Here is a 12,129-nt window from a genome sequence, read left to right as displayed (position 1 = left end):
GGGGAGAGAGGAGAGGGTGGGGGAGAGAGGAGAGGGGTGGGGAGTGAGAGGAGAGGGGGTGGGGGAGAGTGGTGAGGGTGGGGGAGAGAGGTGAGGGTGGGGGAGAGAGGAGAGGGTGGGGGAGTGAGGGGTGGGGGAGTGGGAGGAGAGGTGTGGGGTGGGGAGAGAGGTGAGGGGTGGGGGAGAGAGGAGAGGGGTGGAGGAGTGAGGGTGAGGGTGGGGGGGGAGAGGAGAGGGGTGGAGGAGTGAGGTGAGGGGTGGAGGAGAGAGAGGAGAGGGGTGGGGGTGAGAGGTGGGGGTGGTGGAGAGAGAGGAGGGTGGGGGAGTGTGTGGTGAGGGGTGGGGTGTGGAGGGGGTGGGGTGAGTGGAGTGGGGTGGGGGTGAGGGTGAGGGGGTGGGGGAGAGAGGAGAGGGTGGGGAGTGAGGTGAGGGGTGAGAGGTGAGAGGAGAGGGGTGGGGTGAGAGGTGTGGGGTGGGGTGAGTGGAGTGGGGTGAGAGGAGAGAGGAGAGGGGTGAGAGGGAGAGAGGAGAGGGGTGAGAGGAGAGGGGTGGAGGAGAGAGAGGAGAGGGGTGTGAGGGGAGAGGGGGTGGGGGTGTGAGGAGTGGGGGTGGGGTGAGTGTGGAGAGGGGTGGGGTGTGGGGAGGGGTGGGGTGTGGGTGTGGGGTGGTGGAGAGAGAGGAGAGGGGTGGGGGAGGAGGAGAGGGGTGGAGGAGAGAGAGGGGTGGAGGACAGAGAGGAGAGGGGGTGGGGGAGAGAGGGAGGGGTGGAGGAGAGAGAGGAGAGGGGTGGGGGAGAGAGGAGAGGGGTGGAGGAGAGAGAGGAGGGTGGGGGAGAGAGAGGAGAGGGGTGGGGGAGAGAGGGGTGGGGAGAGAGGAGAGGGTGGGGAGAGAGGAGAGGGGTGAGAGGAGAGAGAGGAGAGGGGTGGGGAGAGGGAGAGGGGTGAGAGGAGAGGGGGTGGAGGAGAGAGAGGGGTGGGGGAGAGAGAGGAGAGGGGTGGGGAGAGAGGTGAGGGGGGTGAGAGGAGAGGGGTGGAGGACAGAGAGAGGAGAGGGGTGAGAGGAGAGAGGTGGAGGACAGAGAGAGGAGAGGGGTGGTGGGGAGAGAGGAGAGGGTTGGAGGAGAGAGAGGGGTGGAGGACAGAGAGGAGAGGGGTGAGAGGAGAGAGGTGGAGGACAGAGAGAGGAGAGGGGTGGGGAGAGAGAGGAGAGACCCTGGTCCCTGGTGTGTTGGGGTTGGGGTTGGGGGGGGGGGCTGTGAGCAGAGGGTATGGGTGTGAGCTGGGTTCTGATGTGGATGGGGAAGAGGGGGGAGTACACTGACCCAGCCTCTCCCCCTCCTCTGCCCACTTCCCCCAGCCTTGCTTTGTTGAGCCAGGTGAATGAACTGAGCTATTCAAGGTGGGCGGTGTACATTTTACGGTTTGTGTTATGGGGGTTTGAGGGGGTGGGGATGTTTCTGGGGGCCTGGGGCATTATCCAGGCTGCGGTTTGGGCCGCCAAAGTTTATCCTGTTACTTGTGAAATAGAGTCGTTGTTCCATGAGCCGCCGCTAGTCTTTGATTTCACGCCCGCGCGCAGCGAGGTACGGGGAAATGCTTCACCCCTGCTCGCCGTCCGTCCCGCCCGCCCCACTCGCAGCTGCACCTATGCAGGGAGGAACTGCAGGCGCCGGTTTACACCGAAGATAAAGGCGCAGAGTGCTGGAGTAACCAGCGGGTCAGGCAGCATCTGTGGAGAACGTGGACAGGTACAAAGTGCTGGAGTAACTCAGCGGGTCAGGCAGCATCTCTGGAGAAAGTGGACAGGTACAAAGTGCTGGAGTAACTCAGCGGGTCAGGCAGCATCTCTGGAGAACGTGGACAGGTACAAAGTGCTGGAGTAACTCAGCGGGTCAGGCAGCATCTCTGTGGAGAACGTGGACAGGTACAAAGTGCTGGAGTAACTCAGCGGGTCAGGCAGCATCTGTGGAGAAAGGATGGGTGGCCCTTCTTCAAATATGGGTTGTTTTCTCCAGAACAGCAGTTTTATAACATTATGAAACAGAGATCGGGTGGACAGTTGGAACCTTAACCCTGGGGCTGGAAGGTCAAAGTGCAATAGGTCAGAGTGTTGAGGTGAGGGGGCAACATTTAAAGGAGATGGACTGGGCAAATTTCACACACAGAGAGTGTTGGGTGCCTGGGACGCGCTGCCAGGGGGGGTGGTGGAGGCAGATATTATAGTGGTGTTTCAGAGGCTTTCAGACAGACACACAGATATGGAGTCAGAGTAATAGTGTGGAAACAGGCCCAACTTGTACCAACCACACCGGCCAGCGTTTGGCCTATATCCCTCCAAACCTGTCCTATCCATGTACCTGTCCAACTGTTTCTTAAACGTTGGGATAGTCCAGCCTCAACTACCTCCTCTGGCAACTTGTTCCATACACTGTGTGGAAAAGTTACCCCCTCAGATTCCCATTAAATCTTTCCCCTTCACCTTGAACCTATGTGCTCTGGTCCTCGATTCCCCTACTCTGGGCAAGAGACTCTGTGCATCTACCCGATCTATTCCTCTCATGATTTTGTACACCTCTATAAGATCACCCCTGACATACTTACGAATCGAGAATCTCTCCTGCGCTCCAATGAATAGAGACCCAGCCTGCTCAACCTCTCCCTGTAGCTCACACCCCTCTAGTCCCGGCAACATCCTCGTAAATCTTCTCTGTACCTTTCCAGCTTGACAACATGGAGGCATGAAAACCGTGCATGGAAAAAAACTGCAGATGCTGGTTTATATCGAAGGTAGACACAAAATACTGGAGTAACTCAGCGGGTCAGGCAGCATCTCTGGAGAACGTGGACAGGTACACAGTGCTGGAGTAACTCAGCGGGTCAGGCAGCATCTCTGGAGAACGTGGACAGGTACAAAGTGCTGGAGTAACTCAGCGGGGTCAGGCAGCATCTCTGGAGAACGTGGACAGGTACAAAGTGCTGGAGTAACTCAGCGGGTCAGGCAGCATCTCTGGAGAACGTGGACAGGTACAAAGTGCTGGAGTAACTCAGCGGGTCAGGCAGCATCTCTGGAGAACGTGGACAGGTACACAGTGCTGGAGTAACTCAGCGGGTCGGGCAGCATCTCTGGAGAACGTGGACAGGTACACAGTGCTGGAGTAACTCAGCGGGTCAGGCAGCATGTCTGGAGAGAAGGAATGGGTGACGTTTCTGGTGGAGACCGTGTGGAGTGTGATTAGTTTAGAGAATCAGCGCGGAAGCAGGCCCTTCGGCCCACCGAGTCGGCATCGACCAGCGATCCCCGCACACTAACACCATCCCACACGCACTGGGGATAATTTACACTCGTACCAAAGCCAATTAACGTACAAGTCTGGAGTGTGGGAGGAAATCCACGGGGAGAACGTACAAACTGTGTGCAGGCAGCACCCGTGGTCAGGATGGGACCTGGGTCTCTGGTGCTGTCAGGCAGCAACTGTACTACCCTGCCACCAAACGCTGTGGAGATGGCCCTGCCTGTGGTCAGCGGTCACGGCCAGGTTTGCAGTGTGAGCTGGCTTTTCACCTGGGGGGGGGTGGGTGGGGGAGATAAGAGCAGATACACTGATCAGCCAAAACATTATGCCCACCTGCCTAATATGCTGTTGGTCCTCCGTGTGCAGCCCCATACGCAGCAGGGTGCGATGCACTGTGTATTGTGACACATTCCTCCCCTCACCACCATTAACATTCTCTGTGACTTGTGCCACAGTCGACCTTCTGTCGGTTCGGACCAGACGGGATAGCCTTCGTTGCCCTCGCACATCGATGAGCCTTGGGCGCCCAACACCCTGTCTGTCGCCGGTTTGTGGTTTGTCCCTCCTCAGACCACTGTCGGTCGGTCGGTACTCACCACTGCTGACCGGGAGCACCCCACAAGCCTTGCCGTTTCACAGATGCTCTGACCCAGTCGTCTGGCCATAACAATTTAGCCCTTCTCAAAGTCGCTCAGGTCTTTACTCCTGCCCATTTCTCCTGCATCCAACACATCAACTTCAAGAACTGACTGTTCACTTGCTGCCTAATATATCCCACCCCTTGACAGGTGCCATTGTAACAAGATAACCAATGTTATTCACTTGGCCTGTCAGTGGTCATAATGTTTTGGCTGATCCCACCTGCTACCACCACTCATACAAGGTAGGAGTATGTGCTGATCCTGAGGCCCTGCTGAGGGTACTGGCAGTGTTACCACCCCTGGCACTCCCCGTAATAGGAATCTGAGGGGTAACTTTTCCACACAGAGGGTGGTGGGTGTATGGAACAAGCTGCCAGAGGAGGTAGTTGAGGCTGGGACTATCCCAACGTTTAAGAAACAGTTGGACAGGTACATGGATAGGACAGGTTTGGAGGGATATGGGCCAAACGCAGGCAGGTGGGACTAGTGTAGCTGGGACATGTTGGCTGGTGTGGACAAGTTGGGCCGAAGGGCCTGTTTCCACACTCTATTATCCTCGTAGCTAAGTGTCATCTAGTCCTGTCACCATCCTTGTTAAATCTCTGCACTCTTTCACAAGGTTGTAAGTGATAGGAGCAGAATTAGGCCATTCGGCCCATCGAGTCCACTCCGCCATTCAATCATGGCTGATCTATCTCTCCCTCCCAACCCCATTCTCCTGCCTTCTCCCCATAACCCCTGACACCCGCACTAATCAAGAATCTATCTCTGCCATAAATATATTCACTGACTTGGCCTCCACAGCTGTCTGTGGCAAAGAATCCCACAGATTCACCACCCTCTGGCTAAAGAAATTCCTCCTCATCTCCTTCCTAAAGGAACATCCTTTAATTCTGAGGCTGTGCCCTCTGGTCCTAGACTCTCCCACTAGTGGAAACATCCTCTCCACATCCACTCTATCCAGGCCGCTCACTATTCTGTACGTTTCAATGAGGTCCCCCCTCATCCTTCTAAACTCCAGCGAGTACAGGCCCAGTGCCCACAAACGCTCATCGTATGTTAACCCACTCATTCCTGGGATCATTCTGGTAAACCTCCTCTGGACCCTCTCCAGAGCCAGCACATCCTTCCTCAGATACGGGGCCCAGAACTGCTCACAATGGTCCACGTGTGGCCTGACCAGGGCCTTATACAGCCTCAGCATTACATCGATGAGAGACACAAAATGCTGGAGTAACTCAGCGGGTCGGGCAGCATCTCTGGAGAGAAGGAATGGGTGACGTTTCGGGTCGAGACCCTTCAGACTGATGAATCTCAGCGTTACATCCCTGTTTTTGTGTACAAGCCCTCTGGAAATAAACGGCACCATTGAGTTTGCTTTCTTTACCACCGATTCAACTTGCAGATGAATGTTTTGTGAAACCTGCACCAGCACTCCCAAGTCCCTGTGCACCTCTGATTTCTGCATTCTCACCCCATTTAGTAAATCGTCTGCCACCAAAATACATGACCCCACACTTTGCCACATTCTATTCCATCTGCCCACTCTCCCAACCTGTCCAAGTCCTTCTGCAGACTCCCTGCTTTCTCTACACTACCCGCCCCTCCACCTATTTTCGTATCATCCGCAAACTTGGCCACAAAGCCATCAATCCCCTCGGCAAAATCACAGGCCGAAGTCAGCATGGCTTTGTGAAGGGGAGGTCTAGTTTGACACAATAGACAATAGGTGCAGGAGTAGGCCATTCAGCCCTTCGAGCCAGCACCGCCATTCAATGCGATCATGGCTGATCACTCTCAATCAGTACCCCGTTCCTGCCTTCTCCCCATACCCCCTCACTCCGCTATCCTTAAGAGCTCTATCCAGCTCTCTCTTGAAAGCATCCAACGAACTGGCCTCCACTGCCTTCTGAGGCAGAGAATTCCACACCTTCACCACTCTCTGACTGAAAAAGTTCTTCCTCATCTCCGTTCTAAATGGCCGACCCCTTATTCTTAAACTGTGGCCCCTTGTTCTGGACTCCTCCAACATTGGGAACATGTTTCCTGCCTCTAATGTGTCCAATCCCCTAATTATCTTATATGTTTCAATAAGATCCCCCCTCATCCTTCTAATTGTTACCTTCTCCCAGCTAACAATGATCTATTCTACACTTTCCTTGATCTTCATCCCCTTTGTCTGTTTTTCACACCTTACATTTCCTTATCTATGTATCTCCCTCCCCCCCCCCCCCTCACATCAGTCTGACGAAGGGTCTCGACCCGAAACGTCACCCATTCCTTCTCCCCAGAGATGCTGCCCGTCCCGCTGAGTTACTCCAGCATTTTGTGTCTCTCATCGATGTAATGCTGAGTCTGTATAAGGCGCTGGTCAGGCCACACGTGGACCATTGTGAGCAGTTCTGGGTCCCGTATCTGAGGAAGGATGTGCTGGCTCTGGAGAGGGTCCAGAGGAGGTTTACAAGAACGATCCCAGAAATGAGTGGGTTAACGTACGATGAGCGTTTGTGGGCACTGGGCCTGTACTCGCTGGAGTTTAGAAGGATGAGGGGGGACCTCATTGAAACGTACAGAATAGTGAGCGGCCTGGATAGAGTGGATGTGGAGAGGATGTTCCCACTAGTGGGAGAGTCTAGGACCAGAGGGCACAGCCTCAGAATTAGAGGACGTTCCTTTAGGAAGGAGATGAAATGGAATTTCTTTAGTCAGAGGGTGGTGAATCTGTGGGATTCTTTGCCACAGACGGCTGTGGAGGCCACAAGTCAGTGGATATATTTAAGGCAGAGATAGATAGATTCTTGATCAGTGCGGGTGTCAGGGGTTATGGGGAGAAGGCAGGAGAATGGGGTTGGGAGGGAGAGATAGGTCAGCCGTGATTGAATGGCGGAGTGGACTTGATGGGCCGAATGGCCTCATTCTGCTGCTATCACTAATGATCCCGGAGAAAACCCACATGGGTCATGAGGAAACATACAGACAGCGCCCGTGGTCGGGATGGAACCCGGGTCTGTGGTGCTGTGAGGCAGCAGCTCTACCCGCTGCACCACCCAGTCTAACAGGTTTACAGGGCTATTTGAGAGAGTTTAGACTGGATTGGTGGGGGGCCAGGATCCAATACGGATGTGAAGCTGGAAGTCAATGCAGGTCACAGAAACATAGAAACATAGAAAATAGGTGCAGGAGTAGGCCATTCGGCCCTTCGAGCCTGTACGCACCGCCATTCAATATGATCATGGCTGATCATCCAGCTCAGTATCCTGTACCTGCCTTCTCTCCATACCCCCTGATCCCTTTAGCCACAAGGGCCACATCTAACTCCCTCTTAAATATAGCCAATGAACTGGCCTCAACTACCTTCTGTGGCAGAGAATTCCACAGACTCGCCACTCTCTGTGTGAAGAAATGTTTTCTCATCTCGGTCCTAAAAGACTTCCCCCTTATCCTTAAGCTGTGACCCTTAGTTCTGGACTTCCCCAACATCGGGAACAATCTTCCCGCATCTAGCCTCTCCAACCCCTGAAGAATTTTGTAAGTTGCTATAAGATCCCCCCTCAGTCTTCTAAATTCCAGCGAGTACAAGCCCAGTCTATCCAGTCTTTCTTCATATGTAAGTCCCGCCATCCCAGGGATCAATCTGGTGAACCTTCTCTGCACTCCCTCTAAGGCAAGAACGTCTTTCCTCAGGTTAGGAGACCAAAACTGCACACAGTACTCCAGGTGCGGTCTCACCAAGGCCCTGTACAACTGCAGTAGGTCAATGACAAGTCTAGTGGCAGAGGCAGGAACACAGCAGGGAGGGAGGAAAGACCGTTGCATTACATTGCAGTGGGAGGGACGTGACAGGGAAGGTGTGGGTGGCTACGTGTGACTGAGAAGTTGTGGCCAATCTCTTCCCTTCTTTGTCCTCCAGCGGTCGGGGGCCTCGAGCCTTCTGTTGACGGGACGATCTTGGCTCCCGTAGCCGGCGGTCGGACCCTCTGCGTCGGGGTGATCAAGCTCCTGCATCGGGGGGATCTCAGCTCCCCCACGCCGGGCGATCTACCCCGGGTCAGGGCTGGTCCTGCGGCTTGGAGCTTCCCGACATCGGTCTCAACCCAAGACTGCGAGCTCCTCACAGCGCCAGAGACCCAGGTCCCATCCTGACCACGGGTGCTGCCTGCACACAGTTTGTATGTTCTCCCCGTGGATTTCCTCCCACACTCCAGACTTGTACGTTAATTGGCCTTGGTACGAGTGTAAATTATCCCCAGTGCGTGTGGGATGGTGTTAGTGTGCGGGGATCGCTAGTCGATGCAGACTCGGTGGGCCGAAGGGCCTGCTTCCGCGCTGATTCTCTAAACTAATCACACTCCACACGGTCTCCACCCAAAACGTCACCCATTCCTTCCCTCCAGAGATGCTGCCTGACCCGCTGAGTTACTCCAGCACTTTGTACCTGTCCACGTTCTCCAGAGATGCTGCCTGACCCGCTGAGTTACTCCAGCACTTTGTACCTGTCCACGTTCTCCACAGATGCTGCCTGACCCGCTGAGTTACTCCAGTATTTTGTGTCTACCTTCGATATAAACCAGCATTTGCAGTTTTTTTCCATGCACGGTTTTCATGCCTCTATGTTGTCAAGCTGGAAAGGGACAGAGAAGATTTACGAGGATGTTGCCGGGACTGGAGGGTGTGAGCTACAGGGAGAGGTTGAGCAGGCTGGGTCTCTATTTATTGGAGCGCAGGAGAGATTCTCGATTTGTAAGTATGTCAGGGGTGATCTTATAGAGGTGTACAAAATCAGGAGAGGAATAGATCGGGTGTGACACCCAGTGCGTGTAGGATAGTGTTAGTGTGCAGCCTTTGCCAACGTCTTGTGCAACTACAACATAACCTCACAACTCCTATACTCAATTTCGGTTGGCCAGCTTACACCCCAGCGGTATGAACATTGACTCCTCTAACCAAGTAACCCTTGCTCTCCCCTCTCTCTCTCCATCACTCTCCCTTCCCAGTTCTCCCACCAGTCTTACAGTCCCCATTTACATTTTATCTCTGTTTGCTTTGTTATTTTCTAGCTAACAATGATCTATTCTACACTTTCCTTGATCTGCATTCCTCATCTATGTATCTCCCTCCCCCCTGACATCAGTCTGAAGAAGGCTTGTATACACTGGAATTTAGAAGGATGAGGGGGGATCTTATTGAAACATATAAGATAATTAGGGGATTGGACACATTAGAGGCAGGAAACATGTTCCCAATGTTGGGGGAGTCCAGAACAAGGGGCCACAGTTTAAGAATAAGGGGTCGGCCATTTAGAACGGAGATGAGGAAGAACTTTTTCAGTCAGAGAGTGGTGAAGGTGTGGAATTCTCTGCCTCAGAAGGCAGTGGAGGCCAGTTCGTTGGATGCTTTCAAGAGAGAGCTGGATAGAGCTCTTAAGGATAGCGGAGTGAGGGGGTATGGGGAGAAGGCAGGAACGGGGTACTGATTGAGAGTGATCAGCCATGATCACATTGAATACCGGTGCTGGCTCGAAGGGCTGAATGGCCTACTCCTGCACCTATTGTCTATTGTCTATTGACCCGAAACGTCACCCATTCCTTCTCTCCAGAGATGCTGCCCGACCCGCTGAGTTACTCCAGCATTTTGTGTCTGTCTACTATATTCAATTCCCTGACTGATAAAGGCCAGTGTGCCAAAAAAATCAACTTTAGTTTAGAGATACAGCGCGAAAACAGGCCCTTCGGCCCACCGGTTCCTCGCCGACCAGAAATCACTAACACTATCCTGCACCCACTAGGGACAATAATTACATTTACCCAGCCAATTAACCTACAAACCTGCACGTCTTTGGAGTGTGGGAGGAAACCGAAGATCTCGGGGAAAACCCACGCAGGTCACGGGGAGAACGTACAAACTCCGTACAGACAACGCCCGTAGTCGGGATGGAACCCGGGTCTCCGGTGCTGCAAGCGCTGTAAGGCGGCAACTCTACCGCTGTGCCACCGTGACCGTTTAGCTACTATCATGCCACTATGCACTGGTATCCCTCAGTTCCCCTGCTGGACAACGTTGTCCAGGTCCACACCGTTCACTGAAAGATGTCCCCAGTTTTGACTCCCTCAAATGCAACACCTACTCTCATCTGAATTAAACCACTTTAGTCTATTGTCCCCGTGTACCGAGGTACAGTGAAAAGCTTGTGTTGTGTGCTAACCAGTCAACGGAAATACAACACGTGATTACAATCGAGCCGTCCACAGTGTACAGATACATAGACAATAGACAATAGACAATAGGTGCAGGAGGAGGCCATTCAGCCCTTCGAGCCAGCACCGCTATTCAATGTGATCATGGCTGATCACTCTCAATCAGTACCCCGTTCCTGCCTTCTCCCCATACCCCCTCACTCCGCTATCCTTAAGAGCTCTATCCAGCTCTCTCTTGAAAGCATCCAACGAACTGGCCTCCACTGCCTTCTGAGGCAGAGAATTCCACACCTTCACCACTCTCTGACTGAAAAAGTTCTTCCTCATCTCCGTTCTAAATGGCCTACCCCTTATCCTTAAACTGTGGCCCCTTGTTCTGGACTCCCCCAACATTGGGAACATGTTTCCTGCCTCTAAGGTGTCCAATCCCCTAATTATCTTATATGTTTCAATAAGATCCCCCCTCATCCTTCTAAATGATAAAGGAATAACGTTTAGTGCAAGGTAAAGCCAGCAAAGTCCGATCAAGGATGGTCCGAGGGTCACCAATGAGGTAGATAGTAGTTCAGCACTGCTCTCTGGCTGTGGTGGGATGGTTCAGTTGTCTGATAACAGCCGGGAAGACACTGCCCCTGACGGATATTGCCTTAGGAAACATTCTTGAACATAGTTTAGAGATTAGAGATACAACATGGTAACAGGCGATCCCCGCACACGAACACTGTCCTACACACACTGGGGGCAATTTATAATTTTTATGAAAGGCAATTAACCTCCAAACCTGCACATCTTTGGAGAGTGGGAGGAAACCGAAGATCTCGGAGAAATTCTATGCAGGTCACGGGGAGAACGTACAAACTCTGCACAAACCTTGTCGGAGATGTGGTTGTTTTCCGGATCGTATCTCCGGTCACTCTGCGGCCTAACATCGTGGAGCTGGCGGCTTTGCTCGGGACTGACTTTGAGGCCCGCCGTGCGGCCGTGGACTTACCATCGGAGCCTGTGATCCCTGGCATGGGATCGGCGCTCCAACCGCGGCCTCCAGACTTCACCATCGAGGAGCTCGCAGTCTCGGGTAGAGACCGATGTCGGGAAGCTCCAAGCCGCAGGAGGTTCGTCCAGCCCTGACCCGGGGTTGATCGCTCGGCGTGGGGGAGCTGAGATCCCCCCGATGCAGGAGCTTGATCACCCCGACACAGAGGGTCCGACCACCGGCTACGGGAGCCAAGATCATCCCATCAACGGAAGGCTCGAGGCCCCCGACCGCGGGAGGACAAAGAAGGGAAGAGATTGGACTGTTTTTCACCTTCCATCACATTGAGGAATGTGGAGGAATCACAGTGGGGGATGTTCAGGTTAACATGTATTTTGTGGGTCCTGTTGCTTTTCATTGGTGTGACTGTCAGACAAATGAAATCCCTCGTGTGTTGCAAAACATACTTGGCTAATAAAGTATGATTATGGTTTTGACAGCGCCCGCCCCTGGTCAGGATGGATCGTGGGTCTGTGGTGCTGCGAGGCAGCAGCTCTACCCACTGTGCCACTGTGCCAAGGGTCCAACTTTAATGGCCACAACGACCCAGTCACACGTAGCCATCCACACCTTCCCTGTCACGTCTCTCCCACTGCAATGTATTGCAACGGTCTTTCCTCACTCACCTGCTGTGTTCCTGCCTCTCCACTAGACTTGTCATTGACCTACTGCACTGACTTCCAGCTTCACATCCGTATTGGATCCTGGCCCCGCACCAATCCAGTCTAAACTCTCTCAAATAGCCCTGTAAACCTGTTAGACTGGGTGGTGCAGCGGGTAGAGCTGCTGCCTCACAGCACCACAGACCCGGGTTCCATCCCGACCACGGGCGCTGTCTGTACGGAGTTTCTAAGTTCTCCCCGTGACCTGCGTGGGTTTTCTCCGGGATCATACAGTCAAAAGTGATAGGAGCAGAATTAGGCCATTCGGCCCATCAAGTCCACTCCGCCATTCAATCATGGCTGATCT

Source organism: Rhinoraja longicauda, chromosome 43 (assembly GCF_053455715.1).
Source record: "Rhinoraja longicauda isolate Sanriku21f chromosome 43, sRhiLon1.1, whole genome shotgun sequence".
NCBI lineage: Eukaryota > Metazoa > Chordata > Chondrichthyes > Rajiformes > Arhynchobatidae > Rhinoraja > Rhinoraja longicauda.
Note: the sequence above shows the minus strand (reverse complement) of the source record.